Consider the following 14975-nt stretch of genomic DNA (forward strand, 5'->3'; position numbering starts at 1 on the left):
GACTGGAAATGAGTGGAAATTATGGTTATTGAGGTTAATAATATTATAGGATCAATATTACCCCCAAATTCTATGATTTAAGCTGTTTTTGAGTTTTTTTTTTAAAAAAACACCCGAATCCAAAACGCATCAGAATCCGACAAAAATCCGAAAGGGTGGTTTTGCCAAAACACGTCCGAATCCAAAACACGACTGCGGAACCGAATCCAAAACCAAAACACAAAACACGAAAAATGCCCGCTGCACATAGTCAGAAGTGATCGCAAGCGCTGAGTAGGTTTTGAGCTACTCTGAAACTACACAAACATTTTTTGCAGGCGCTCTGCGATAAAAACGTTTGCACTTCTGCTAAGCTAAAATACACTCCCAGTGGGCGGCGGCATAGCGTTTGCATGGCTGCTAAAAACTGCTAGCGAGCGATCAACTCGGAATGACCCCCCAAATCCTTACATTTTTAACTTAAAATAGGGATGTTCCCCAAGTTTATCAGCTGCTCAGAGGTGGTGAATTGAAATTCACGGTAAAGTAACTGCAACTCCATTTTCGCAGCCAATTGAAAAGGGGAATATTTTTCAAGATTCACGGTAAACTCAAATTTTTTACCACAACAATTTGAATTCGGCCCTTAGGATTAATTGGAGTGATCACTAGTTATCAAAGGAAGAAGAAATACTGTATTATACTCACCTGTATTAATATAAAATACAGAGTCTATATTATTCAGTGGAAAGGGATATTATTACTGAGTGACCTGAAATCAGTGAGACTTTTACAATTCAAGATGATTTAAGTGTATATACTGTATACTAACATTGTATTCTGGTATTCCTGAGTACCCAATATGATAATTGAATAATAGAAAAACTAATAGAAAAACTGTTTTAGAAGAAAAGGAACAAATGACAAAGAATCCCATAGAGGGCTACTATTATTATTATTATTATTATTATTATTATTATACTTTATTTATATGGCACCACAAGGGTACCGCAGCTCCCAATTACAGAGTACATATCAGTGGCGTCACAAGGGGGGTGCTGCCCGCTCCCGGGTGTCACCCGCCGAGGGGTGACACCAAAATGCCGGCTCCTGCACAGTGACAGGAGCCGAGTGCTGCACTGTTATATTATGTGCAGCACTCGGCTCCTGTCACTGTGTAGGAGCCAGCACTGCAGGAACAGCACCCCTGGGAGTCAGCCCTCACCTCCCACACCCCCCGTGTCAAAAAAAGGGTGTCGGGACATGAAGCCCCGCCCTCTCCCGCAAAGCCCAGCACCTTTTCCTGCCTTCAATGGGCTAAAAACGGGTCCTGCCTGCGAAGCCCCGCCCCTCTAATTAAGCCCTGCCCATTGCCACAAAGCCCTGCCCCCTTTTCCCTCGCTGCCGCACTGGGTGTTACAGAGGTGAGTGACGCCTCTGGTACATATGCACATAATTAAAACAGGAAAACAGTGACTTACAGTTGAAGGCAATATATGACAAGTACAGGGTAACTAAGCATAACTACCCCAGTAGAGAGATAAGTTTCAAGGTGGCCAAAAAACTGCAGGATTCGGGCAGTTGAGGATTATTAAAGTAAGAAAAGGATAAGCACATGAGGGAAGAGGGCCCTACTCGTGAGAGCTTACATTCTAAATTCCTTTATTAAGGAAAGGCAATGCAAAACGTATTCGATCAGGGTGATATAAAAGACAATATTCATTGGGGGCTATTGCAATAACAGGCAGCAGCCACAGGGTTCTAAATTTACTTTAACACCCTTATTCTACTCTTTTTCATTTTCTATACTTTTAATACCTCACCATTATTATATATATATATATATATATATATATATATATATACTGAATATAACATGTTAAAGCATACCAATAACGTGTATAAATGTTCTGATGTACGAAGGTCTGTAGGACACCTACACAGGGGCTCATTTGTTCTTGTGTTAGTGTTTACACTATCCTGATAGCTTTGCTATGTCCTAGATGGATGTATCTTTATCAAATGGACTTCCCTAACCTCCTGGTACAATTTGGAGGCATTACCCAACCCTCGCTAGGGTTAGCCATGTTGTTACATGTGACTTTGTTCCTGCCATTGCGACACCTTCTCCTCCCTCCCTTGTTACTATACTTAGGACATTTCCCTGATACAAATTTGGATGTTCTTGAGACCAACGGGGCTGTGGGCCCCCTTCCCTGTTCTGTTATGGGTCAGAGCCGTGGTACTGTATTCTCATATGTAAATGTTATCTTTGTTCTATTGCAAATATAATATTCTGGCACTTCACTTTGGTTGTATGTTTCCCCCTGTTACCTTATATCACCCCCCATTGTACTGTATCAAGGCGCGTACCGCTACATGCCACCAGGGTGTATGCTCCATTACCATCTGGCACACTGCAATGCCCAACTTGCCCAATTTGCACCCTGGACCTAAACTTAGTGTTAGGGACCCACCAGATGAGGTTGGTGGACCCATATGTTTTGGCCAAAACGTATGCCAAGCACCTCTGATTAGCAGTGAATATGAACTATACAGTGTGCATCGGCAATATTTTTATTTCTGTGTGGAACTAAAGGTGTCAGATTTCATTATGTTTGTAATTAGGGTGAACAGTCCAAGGTCCCCCCCCCCCCCCCCTCCATTTGTTCCTAAAGCCACCTGTAATCTACCTGGGTAATACATTTAAGAAGACCTGGTAGAGTTGCCTACTGTATGGACTGACCACCTCTCACACACCCACTGCACAACCCAGCAGTCCAGTACTCCCGCAGGCCAAGAGTACTGACCTACACCCTCTGCTAATAACCTGGTCTTCACATCACTATATCACGTACTTATGGAACCTGTCCTAGAGAGGTTGGTTGTGCTTACCAGGAGATTGGTGCCAATATAGTCAGTCATGCTGCTGCAGGACCATCCACCCTTTTCAATCTCGTGTCCAGGATAATCAGAGGCAGAACTCTGGGAGGCAACGGAGTTAGCTGCCGCCGGGCTCCTGCTTTGAAGGGGGGCACCTCTCCTCCTGTTCCATGTGTTCAGCGACATTAATCAATTAAGTTAATTGACAGCAGCCGGTATCTCTTCCGTAACCGACTTCCCCACTAGTCACTACACCTTACAAATCACACCCTCTTTATTATAGATACACTGGAAGCAGACACCTTACTGATGGAGCTATTTGCTCCTATAAAGGAAACATGAGAATTCTAACTATATGAAGTTATCTGACAATTACAGTAACTTCACAGGGCCGTTTCTAGACAATTTGGCTCCCAGTGCGAGATTTCAAAATGCACCCCCCCCATTGCTAATTTGCTATTAAAAAAAATTGCGTCCCCCCCCCCCCCCATATAGCTATAAAAAGAATGCGCGCGCCGACAAGGGTGTGTGGCCTGATTAAAATGGATGTGATCTCATTAAAGTGGGCGTGGCCTCGTCTGATATAATCACGCCCACCACAGGAAAAAATAAATAAAAAAGTCCCCATTTTACACATTACAACAGGCAAGTGTCCCCATTTTACACAGCGCGGCAGGCAGGTGTCCCCATTTTACACAGCGCGGCAGGCAGGTGTCCCCATTTTACAAAGTGCGGCAGGCAGGTATCCCCATTTTACACAGTGCGGCAGGCAGGTATCCCCATTTTACACAGTACGGTAGGCAGATATCCCCATTTTACACAGTACGCAGGCAGGTGCCCCATTTTACAAAGTGCGGCAGGCAGGTATCCCCATTTTACACAGTACGGCAGGCAGGTGTCCCCATTTTACACAGTGCGGCAGGCAGATATCCCCATTTTACACAATACGCAGGCAGGTGTCCCCATTTTACACAGTGCGGCAGGCAGATATCCCCATTTTACACAGTGCGGCAGGCAGGTATCCCCATTTTACACAGTACGCAGGCAGATGTCCCCATTTTACACAGTGCGGCAGGCAGGTATCCCCATTTTACACAGTACGGCAGGCAGGTGTCCCCATTTTACACAGTGCGGCAGGCAGATATCCCCATTTTACACAGTGCGGCAGGCAGGTATCCCCATTTTACACAGTACGGCAGGCAGATATCCCCATTTTACACAGTACGCAGGCAGGTGCCCCCATTTTACACAGTGCGGCAGGCAGGTATCCCCATTTTACACAGTGCGGCAAGCAGGTGTCAAGTGGGGGGGGAAGGAAGGGGGAGAGAGAGAGATAGAGATAATACTTACATCTTCCCGCTCTTCGGGTCCGGCCGCCTCACGTCCCTCGCGCCGGCCGCCTCCTCCTTCCAGGCTTATCTCCTCTCCTCCCTCTTCCCGAGCGCTCCTGCTCGGGGGGACGGGGCTTTGCGGAATGACGCGTTTGCGTCGTGACGTAACGACGCAAACGCGTCATTCCGCGAAACTCCGCCCCCCGAGCAGGAGCGCTCGGGAAGAGGGAGGAGAGGAGATAAGGACACACAAAGTGCCGTGGGGGGCGCCCCGTGCGGTTGCAAGGCTCGCCCGCCGCTAGAAACGGCACTGTAACTTCATATAGTTGGAATTCTCATACTTCCTATGCAGGAGCAGATATCTCCATCAGTAAGGTGCATGCTTCCAGTGTAATAGGTTGTGGGTTCTAATCCTGGATATGACACTTGCAAATTAATTGTCAGAGAAATGATCAGCATTGTGAGTGACTGGGCAGATCTATGTAGTGTGTGGCTGGACCCCTACACAGATCTGCCTAGTTGCAACGGTTTTGTAGTAGCTTCTTATAGTTAGAATTAGAGATGAGCGGGTTCGGTTTTACTCGGATCTCAAAACGGCATCTTATTGGCTCACGGATGATATATGGGGGGGGGGGGGGGGGGGGGGCACCAATATTTTTCTTGCCTCCGGGCAACTGGGACAAACTTACGCCACTGAGGATTATAGAGACACACCTGTGTCTAACAATAAAAACAGTTTTCTGTTAGTATGCAAGGAAGCAGTTTACAATTTAATGGCGACTAACACAGGAAACGGCTTATGGTAAAAGGGCTAAAGAGGGAGCGCTAACATTTACAGCTGCGTTCTGGGAAGTACGATCAGGACAATGTTCTGTTCTTCAGATTAAAAAAATCATTCACCCTCACTGTAAGACGTGTGTCACAGAATTCTTCATAAGAACCACATAATGCTGATCACGGATTCATGTAACCAATCACATGCATGGATCTACAGTATGGGCTACGGCAGGCGTACAGACATTACTCACCAGTGTCAGGTACACCATCAGCGTCACACCTGGAAAACAATGCGGCCTTATACGTGTAACTGTAATTAGTACATTGTTATCCTTCTCAGTGGCGCACGCAGGGGGGGTTTCCGAGTACTTGGAAACCCCCCCTGATGAGCGAGATTTCTATTTTGAGACGGAGACAGCTTTGTCTCCGTCTCAGCAAAAGCCGCTACCGCGATCGCGACCGCGGAGCTGCAGTAGCAAGAGAGAGCTGTGGAGCTCTCTGCTTGCAGAATGTGCCGGGGGAGCTGCTGGCTGCGCTGCGCATGCTCAGCAACAGCAGCTCCCTCCGCTCCGTCCTCACTCTGCCGTCCTTCTGCTCTCCCAGGCCCTGGTGTATCATGTAAATTTGCAGCCAGTGTGTATGTGTATGTTTGTAATGTACAGTATGCCTGTGTGTTTGTGCACTGGTGTATGTACAGTATGTATGTATGTATGTATGGATGTGTACTTGTGTATATGTGTGTGTTTGTGTATGTATGTTTGAATGTGGTGTATATGTATGTATGTGTGTGTGTGTATATACACACACACACACACACACACACACACACACACACACACACACACACACACACACATATATATAGTGGTCGAAGTGGGGCTGAAATACACTGAAAGTGCAGCAGGAGGCGAGGGAAGTGGCCATCCTGCTGCACATTGTGCTCCCTGTCCCTGTGCCGGCGGCCGATGCTCACCTCCAGCCGCCGCCAGCCGCTCACCGCACGCTGCTCGCCGCCAGCCACCAGCCGCCCGCCGCCGCCAGCAGCCCATCGCTCACCACTGCCAGCCACCAGCAACAAATTAGGTAATGTTCCCCTGCTGTCACCTCTCTCCCTGTCGTCACTCTCTCTCCCTGTCGTCACTGTCGTCACTCTCTCTCCCTGTCGTCACTCTCTCTCCCTGTCGTCACTGTCGTCACCCGCCCTGTCGTCACTCTCTCCCTGTCGTCACTGTCGTCACTCTCTCTCCCTGTCGTCACTGTCGTCACTCTCTCTCCCTGTCGTCACTGTTGTCACTCTCTCTCCCTGTCGTCACTGTCGTCACTCTCTCTCCCTATCGTCACTCTCTCTCCCTGTCGTCACTCTCTCTCCCTGTCGTCACTTTCTCTCCCTGTCGTCACTCTCTCGCCCTGTCGTCACTCTCTCGCCCTGTCATCACTCTCTTTGCCTTTCATCACTCTCTCTCCGTCGTCACTCTCTCTCCCTGTCGTCACTCTCTCTTCCTGTCATCACTCTCTCTCCCTGTCGTCACTGTCATCACTCGCTCTCCGTGTCGTCACTCTCTCTCCCTGTCGTCACTATCGTCACTCTTTCTCCCTGTCGTCACTCTTTCTCCCTGTCGTCACTCTTTCTCCCTGTCGTCACTCTCTCTCCCTGTCATCACTCTCTCTCTGTCGTCACTCTCTCACCCTGTCGTCACTGTCATCACTCTCTCTCCCTGTCATCACTCTCCCTGTCGTCACTGTCGTCACTCTCTCCCTGTCGTCACTCTCTCTCTCCCTGTCGTCACTCTCTCTCTCCCTGTCGTCACTCTGGCTGTCCCTGCTGTCAAAATTTCAGCTCATTCAGTGTGCTACAATGTGAATTTCTGCTCATTCAGTGTGCTATAATGTGACTGTCAGCTCATTCAGTGTGCTACAATGTGAATTTCGGCTCGTTCAGTGTGCTACAATGTGAGTTTCGGCTCATTCAGTGTGCTACAATGTGAATTATGGCTCATTCAGTGTGCTACAATGTGAGTTTCGGCTCATTCAGTGTGCTACAATGTGAATTTCGGCTCGTATAGTGTGCTACAATGTTAATTTAGGCTCATTCACTGTGCTACAATGTGAATTTCGGCTCATTCAGTGTGCTACAATGTGAGTTTCGGCTCATTCAGTATGCTACAATGTGAGTTTCGGCTCATTCAGTGTGCTACAATGTGAATGTCGGCTCATTCAGTGTGCTACAATGTTAATTTAGGCTCATTCAGTGTGCTACAATGTGAATTTCGGCTCATTCAGTGTGCTACAATGTGAGTTTCGGCTCATTCAGTGTGTGCTACAATGTGAGTTTCGGCTCATTCAGTGTGCTACAGTGTGAGTTTCGGCTCATTCAGTATGCTACAATGTGAGTTTCGGCTCATTCAGTGTGCTACAATGTGAATTTCGGCTCATTCAGTGTGCTACAATGTGAGTTTCGGCTCATACAGTGAGCTACAATGTGAGTTTCGGCTCATTCAGTGTGCTACAATGTGAGTTTCGGCTCATTCAGTGTGCTACAATGTGAGTTTCGGCTCATTCAGTGTGCTACAATGTGAGTTTCGGCTCATTCAGTGTGCTACAATGTGAGTTTCGGCTCATTCAGTGGGCTACAATGTGAGTTTCGGCTCATTCAGTGTGCTACAATGTGAGTTTCGGCTCATTCAGTGTGCTACAATGTGAGTTTCGGCTCATTCAGTGTGCTACAATGTGAGTTTCGGCTCATTCAGTGTGCTACAATGTGAGTTTCGGCTCGTACCGTGTGCTATAATGTGAAAGGGGCACCATTTAGTATAAGGGGCACTAGATAGTATAAGGGGTTCTACTACAATGGACACGCCCCCTTTTGGGTGACCACGCCACCTTTTCTGGAGCGTGCCGAAGGCGCGCATAATTACGTCCTTGACTTTTGCATACCCCCACTTCAAAATTTCCACTTCGACCACTGTGTATATATATATATATATATATATATATATACATATATTACACATACATGCACATATACATACACACCCACGGAAACCCCCCTCGCTAAATCCTGCGTTTGCCACTGCTTCTGAGTTATATAGTCACATATACATATATATTTTCTATATATATATATATATATATATATTATATATGTATTTATATACATATATTTACATACATATATTTGTATAAGTATATATATATATATATATATATATATATATATATATATACTGTAGCTCCGGCACTCCAGGCCTCCCCCACAGGGTGCAACTTGCTCTAGTGCCCTCCTTGGGACCAAGTCCCTGGTCTTTGTACAAAGGAAAGAAGAGGCGACACTCGGTGACTTGTTATTCAAAAAACCAATATATTCAGTGGCCGCACTGAATATATTGTTTTTTTGAATCACAAGTCTCCGAGTGTCGCCTCTTCTTTCCTTTGTACATACATATATAAATATATATATATGTATATATATATATATATATATACTGAATATATAATCGACATGAGGTATGAGGTGCGGGTGTATGGGACTCAGGGTCGACAGTATCTAGATCGACAGACATTAGGTAGACAGTGGATAGGTCGACACCAGAAATAGGTCGACCACGCCATTAGGTTGACATGACCAAGGTCGACATGGGAAAAGGTCAACATGAGTTTTTTATGGTTTTTTGGTGTCGTTTTCTTCGTAAAGTGACCGGGAACCCCAAATTGTGCTCCGTGTCCCCTCGCTTTGGGCAAGGTGCCTCGCTCCACTACCGATGCCCTCGGCACAGGTTACCATTCCCAATTGTAGTCCACGTGGATCGTAAAGTATGAAAACGTTCAAAAAATGAATAAAAATGTGAAAAACTCATGTCGACATTTTCCCATGTCGACCTTGTTCATGTCGACCTAATGTCCATGTCGACCTATTTCTGGTGTCGACCTATTCAGTGTCGACCAATAGGCGTCGGCCTAATGGGTGTCAACCTAAGTGCTGTCGACCTAGAGTCCGGATACCGAGGTGCGGCACTCCAATAATCACAACGTTAACAAAGCAGCAGATCATGCAACGTTTCACAGCCTTTTCATTTCACAGTATTTTCATTGTGATTATTGGAGTGCCGCACCTCATGTTGATTATCCAATTTATTTATGTGAGGCCACCCAACATATGCTTATTGCATGTGGCTGTGCCAGGTCCCGCTGATGTATATATGTATATATATATATATATATATATATATATATATATTATACTTGCCTACGTTAGATTTCTCTTCTCCGGGAGAAGCACGGAGAGGAAACGCTGTAGGAGTCTTCAGGGGGCGGGGCTGGACTGTGACATCATCAAGCCCTGCAATTTGCGTAATTTTAACCTCTTCCCCACCCGACGGACCCGCGAATACAGGAGATTATGGCCCTCATTCCGAGGTGATCGCTCGCTGACGTTTTTCGCAGCGCAGCGATCAAGTGCAAAAGAGGCAATTCTGCGCATGCGTATGGTACGCAGCGCGCATGCACTAAGTACTTTCACACAAAACTTTGTAGATTTACACAAGCTCGAGCGACGTTTTTCAGTCGCTCGAGTGTTCGTAGTATGATTGACAGGAAGTGGGTGTTTTTGGGCGGCAACTCAGCGTTTTCAGGGAGTGTGCTAAAAAAACGCAGGCGTGCCAGGTGAATACGCAGGAGTGGCTGGAGAAACGGGGGAGTGGCTGGCCGAACGCAGGGCGTGTTTGTGACGTCAAAGCAGGAACTAAACAGACCGAGGTGATCGCAATCTAGGAGTAGGTCCGGAGCTACTCAGAAACTGCAAGGAATTATATTTAGTAGTAGTTCTGCTAATCTTTCGTTCGCACTTCTGCTATGCTAAGATACACTCCCAGAGGGTGGCGGCCTAGCGTGTGCAATGCTGCTAAAAGCAGCTAGCGAGCGATCAACTCGGAATGAGGGTCTATCTCTCCATCCTGCCCGCATCACTAGGATGTGAGCAGGATGCGGGAGACCTGTCTACTCTTCCGGGGGTGCGGGGAGCTACCCCAAAAAACGTGAGCCTCCTGCAGCTTCCGGGAGAGTAGGCAAGTATGATAGATAGATATATATATATTCCGGAGCTAAGGGCTGCTAGGAGTTGTAGTTTATTGAGTGCATCTTCTTCCCTGTAATGCGGCATGTTGGGACACCGGCACTAACAATAGTGACTGGCTGCTTGGCTGCTGTGCGAGTCTCCGGGAGAGCCACTGCCAAATGGAGGACAACAGCTTAGCTGCTTCCAGGAGGAGAAGCAGGAGAAGGATTACCCTCCCCTCCCCCACTTGCAGTACCTCCGGGCCCCATCCGCGGCACCCCCCTCCCCCACCCGCAGCACCCCCGCCCCTCCCCCACCCGTGGCACCACCACACCTGCCCCTCCCCCACCCGCAGCACCCCCGCAACCACTCCTCCCCCACACACGGTGGCACGCAGCACCCACGCACCCGCCCCTCCCCTACCTACCCACCCACGGTACCACCGCACCAGCCCCTCCCCCACCCGCAGCACCCCCACAACCGCCCCTCCCCCACCCGTGGCACTCCTGGACCCCATCCCTCATCTGCGTCTCCCCCGCACCCGCCACTCCCAAAACCACAACATGTACTAGGTGATTCATTAGGCCCTGCGTGCACTGTTCACGCCGTTGCAAGGGGCTACGACCCCTTAACCATCGCACGCCCTTTGTCAGTGCAATATTTAACCACTCACACAATTATGATTGGAGGTAATACTCCATTTAATACAAATATTGCACACCACAAGGGCGTGCAAGGGTTAAGGGGGCATAGCCCTTAACGTCAGTGTGAAGAGCGCCTGTAGGGCGCGATGAATCACCTAATATATATATATATATATATATATATATAGATATAGTGATGTGCACCGGAATTTTTTTGGTTTTTTTGAGTTTTGTGTTTTGGTTTTGGATTCGGTTCCGCGGCCGTGTTGTGGATTCGGATGCGTTTTGGCAAAACCTCCCTGAAAATTTTTGGTCGGATTCGGGTGTGTTTTGGATTCGGGTGTTTTTTTTTTTCAAAAACCCCTCAAAACAGCTTAAATCATAGAATTTGGGGGTCATTTTGATCCCATAGTATTATTAACCTCAATAACCATAATTTCCACTAATTTCCAGTCTATTCTGAATACCTCACACCTCACAATATTATTTTTAGTCCTAATATTTGCACCGAGGTCGCTGGATGACTAAGCTAAGCGTCCCAAGTGGCCAGCACAAACACCTGGCCCATCTAGGAGTGGCATTGCAGTGTCAGACAGGATGGCACTTAAAAAAATTGTCCCCAAACAGCACATGATGCAAAGAAAAAAAGAGGTGCACCATGGTCGCTGGATGGCTAAGCTAAGCGACCCAAGTGGCCGACACAAACACCTGGCCCATCTAGGAGTGGCACTGCAGTGTCAGGCAGGATGGCACTACAAAAAAATAGTCCCCAAACAGCACATGATGCAAAGAAAAAAAGAGGCGCACCAAGGTCGCTGTGTGACTAAGCTAAGCGACACAAGTGGCCGACACAAACACCTGGCCCATCTAGGAGTGGCACTGCAGTGTCAGGCAGGATGGCCCTTCAAAAAAATTGTCCCCAAACAGCACATGATGCAAAGAAAAAAAGAGGTGCACCAAGGTCGCTGGATGGCTAAGCTAAGCGACCCAAGTGGCCGGCCTCCCTCCACATTTTTGTTCTCCATCTTTTAATGTGTGGAATTATATGCCAGTAATATATCAATAGCAATGGCCCACCACCTCTGTTAGACCACTGCTCTTATAGACCCCAAACTACTAGTATCGCTCAGTGGTACACGGAGGACCTAGAGGCTGGGTTGTGTCTGGATGCCGGCACCGTGCCTGGCTGCGGGCACCATTATATTACAATACAATAATACAAAAATACAAATACCATGTAGGACATGCTTAAAAACCTTTAGACCGAAATTACTGGCCAACGCAAACTTGAACTCAGACAAGAATATATGATATGTGCAAAACTGAAGAGTTACCAGCCCCAGCCAGGGTAGTGCTGACAGCATCCATGCACAGGTTATACATCCCTCCTCAATTACCGTCAGAACCAATTATGCCTAAAAGCACCAGGAGAAAAACAGAAACACAAACACATGGTGCTTTTAGGCATAATTGGTTCTGACGGTAATTGAGGAGGGATGTATAACCTGTGCATGGATGCTGTCAGCACTACCCTGGCTGGGGCTGGTAACTCTTCAGTTTTGCACATATCATATATTCTTGTCTGAGTTCAAGTTTGCGTTGGCCAGTAATTTCGGTCTAAAGGTTATTAAGCATGTCCTACATGGTATTTGTATTTTTGTATTATTGTATTGTAATATAATGGTGCCCGCAGCCAGGCACGGTGCCGGCATCCAGACACAACCCTGCCTCTAGGTCCTCCGTGTACCACTGAGCGATACTAGTAGTTTGGGGTCTATAAGAGCAGTGGTCTAACAGAGGTGGTGGGACTCTGTATACGTGGAGTGCACGGTTCTCTTGTAACATTAAGTACACCTTCACTGTTGGTTAAACTATGTTTCCTCACAGCGCTTCATATAGTGAACAGCGGCGTCCAGGTTGCTATGGCAACCGACGGGCGCAGCAGCAGTGAGGTCATCGCATAGCGACCGGAAGTACAGCGGGATCTCCGCGTCTCCGGCCACGCACTGAGCACTGGCGGGCTTCTCCTGGATAAAAGGTATGTTTTAGTCTTTACACATTGTTACACACCTTGACAAAGGAGCATGTGAGCCCCGAAACGTTGGCTATCTGTATGCTTTGATTACACTTTTCGTCTACTTAAATCCTCGAGTGCCGCTGTCTTCGTTTGGGAGTATGCAAATTTGTCTAAGAAGGCACCGGGGTATAGAAGCAAGCCAGGAAGAGTGCCGGTCCATTCTACAGTGTGTGTATATATATATATATATATATATATACTGGTGGTCAGCAAAATTCTGCACTGTCCTCCTACTATATACTGCGCACAACTACAATGCAGCACAGATACGGATAGTATACTTGACGACAGAGAGGTAGAGCAATGGACTACTGTACTGTACTGCTATATATATACTGGTGGTCAGCAAAATTCTGCACTGTCCTCCTACTATATACTGCGCACAACTACAATGCAGCACAGGTATGGATGGATAGTATACCTGACGACACAGAGGTAGAGCAATGGACTACTGTACCGTACTGCTATATATATACTGGTGGTCAGCAAAATTCTGCACTGTCCTCCTACTATATACTACAATGCAGCACAGATATGGATGGATAGTATACTTGACGACACAGAGGTAGAGCAGTGGACTACTGTACCGTACTGCTATATATATACTGGTGGTCAGCAAAATTCTGCACTGTCCCCCTACTATATACTACAATGCAGCACAGATATGGAGCGTTTTCAGGCAGAGAATGTAGATATTTGCAGCACAGTGAGCACAGATATTTGCAGCACACTGAGCACAGATATTTGCAGCACACTGAACACAGAAACTGAGAGAACGCAGCCACGTCCTCTCGCTATCATCTCCAATGCACGAGTGAAAATGTCAGCGACGCGCGGCTCTTTATATGCAATACGAATCTCGCGAGAATCCGACAGTGGGATGATGACGTTTGGGCGTGCTCGTGTTAACCGAGCAAGGCGGGAAGATCCGAGGCTGCCTCGGAACCGTGTAAAATGGGTGAAGTTCTGGGGGGTTCGGATCCCGAGGAACCGAACCCGCTCATCTCTAATATATATATATATATATATATATATTAATATATATATATACACTGGATGTGTAGTGCCCGGCACTCTCTCCGTTGGTAATGCAATACCCAGTGTGCCCCCTGCAGTGGATCATGCTTACATGGACGAAAAAGGCAGCGGCATTCCAGGATTGAAACAAGTGCTGTAGTGTATTTAAAAAAAAGTGTCACATGAAATCCAACGTTTCGGGGCCCGTAGCCCCTTTATCAAGGTGTGAATATTAAAATATGTAAATAAAGGTGTCAATTTCAAATTTTTGAAAAATCGCTTAGTGTTTACAATCAATTTCGTTAGTCAGGGCTCTGGAAAGTTCAAGGGAAATTGCTCATCTTCCACAGTGGTCATGTCTTCTGGTGTGTATGGGCCTTAAGAGATATATAACTCTCAAAAAAATAAAATAAAAATTTCAGATACAAAAATAAAAGCGTCATAAATCGCACATAACAAATGTAAAACAACAAGAATTCAGGTACCTATAAATTGTAACACTCATAAATCATGGATACATTAGTACCCATCTGCAGTAGGTGCTGTTGATTTAATGCCATAAATTAGGTATTTGGGGGGAAATAAATGCATGAATATAATAATAACATGTATAATAGCTGTTCTGTCTATGGGGTACATTTACTAAGATGGGAGTTCTATTTAAGATAGAATGTTGCCCATAACAACCAATCATATTCCATGTATTATCTTCTAGAAGGTGCTAGATAAATGAGAAGTAAAATCTGATTGGTTGCTATGCGCAACCTCCCATCTTAAATAGAACTCCCATCTTAGTAAATTTACCCCTGTGTGTTTTACACATAGTTTTCAACAACACAGCAACTTATTTATTTTTTTCTTTAGATTATTTTGTCAGTCAGTAACATAGTTCATATTGGGGAAAAAAAGGAAAAGCAAAAAAAAAGAAGAAGTATTTATGTATTCAAACACCCCCCACCCCCAACAACGAATGGAGCTACTGTACCTGCAAGAAAACAAAACCTGTTCCTTTGACATGTTACATTTACAGAGTGAAGTGTGAGTTACATGACAGACGTTGACAGCCCCACAAGGGGAGTTGCTGAACCACTGGTGTAGCCCACAGGTAAAGGCGTGGCTCCTCGTAGATAAACCAGATTACTTTCCCTCTGATCCCATCCTCGTTGAGTTTGCAAGAAGTGCTTTCTAGAGTACTGTATGCATGACATGAGCCTACA

The sequence above is a fragment of the Pseudophryne corroboree genome, chromosome 5, assembly GCF_028390025.1.
Source record: "Pseudophryne corroboree isolate aPseCor3 chromosome 5, aPseCor3.hap2, whole genome shotgun sequence".
In the NCBI taxonomy this organism is placed as follows: domain Eukaryota; kingdom Metazoa; phylum Chordata; class Amphibia; order Anura; family Myobatrachidae; genus Pseudophryne; species Pseudophryne corroboree.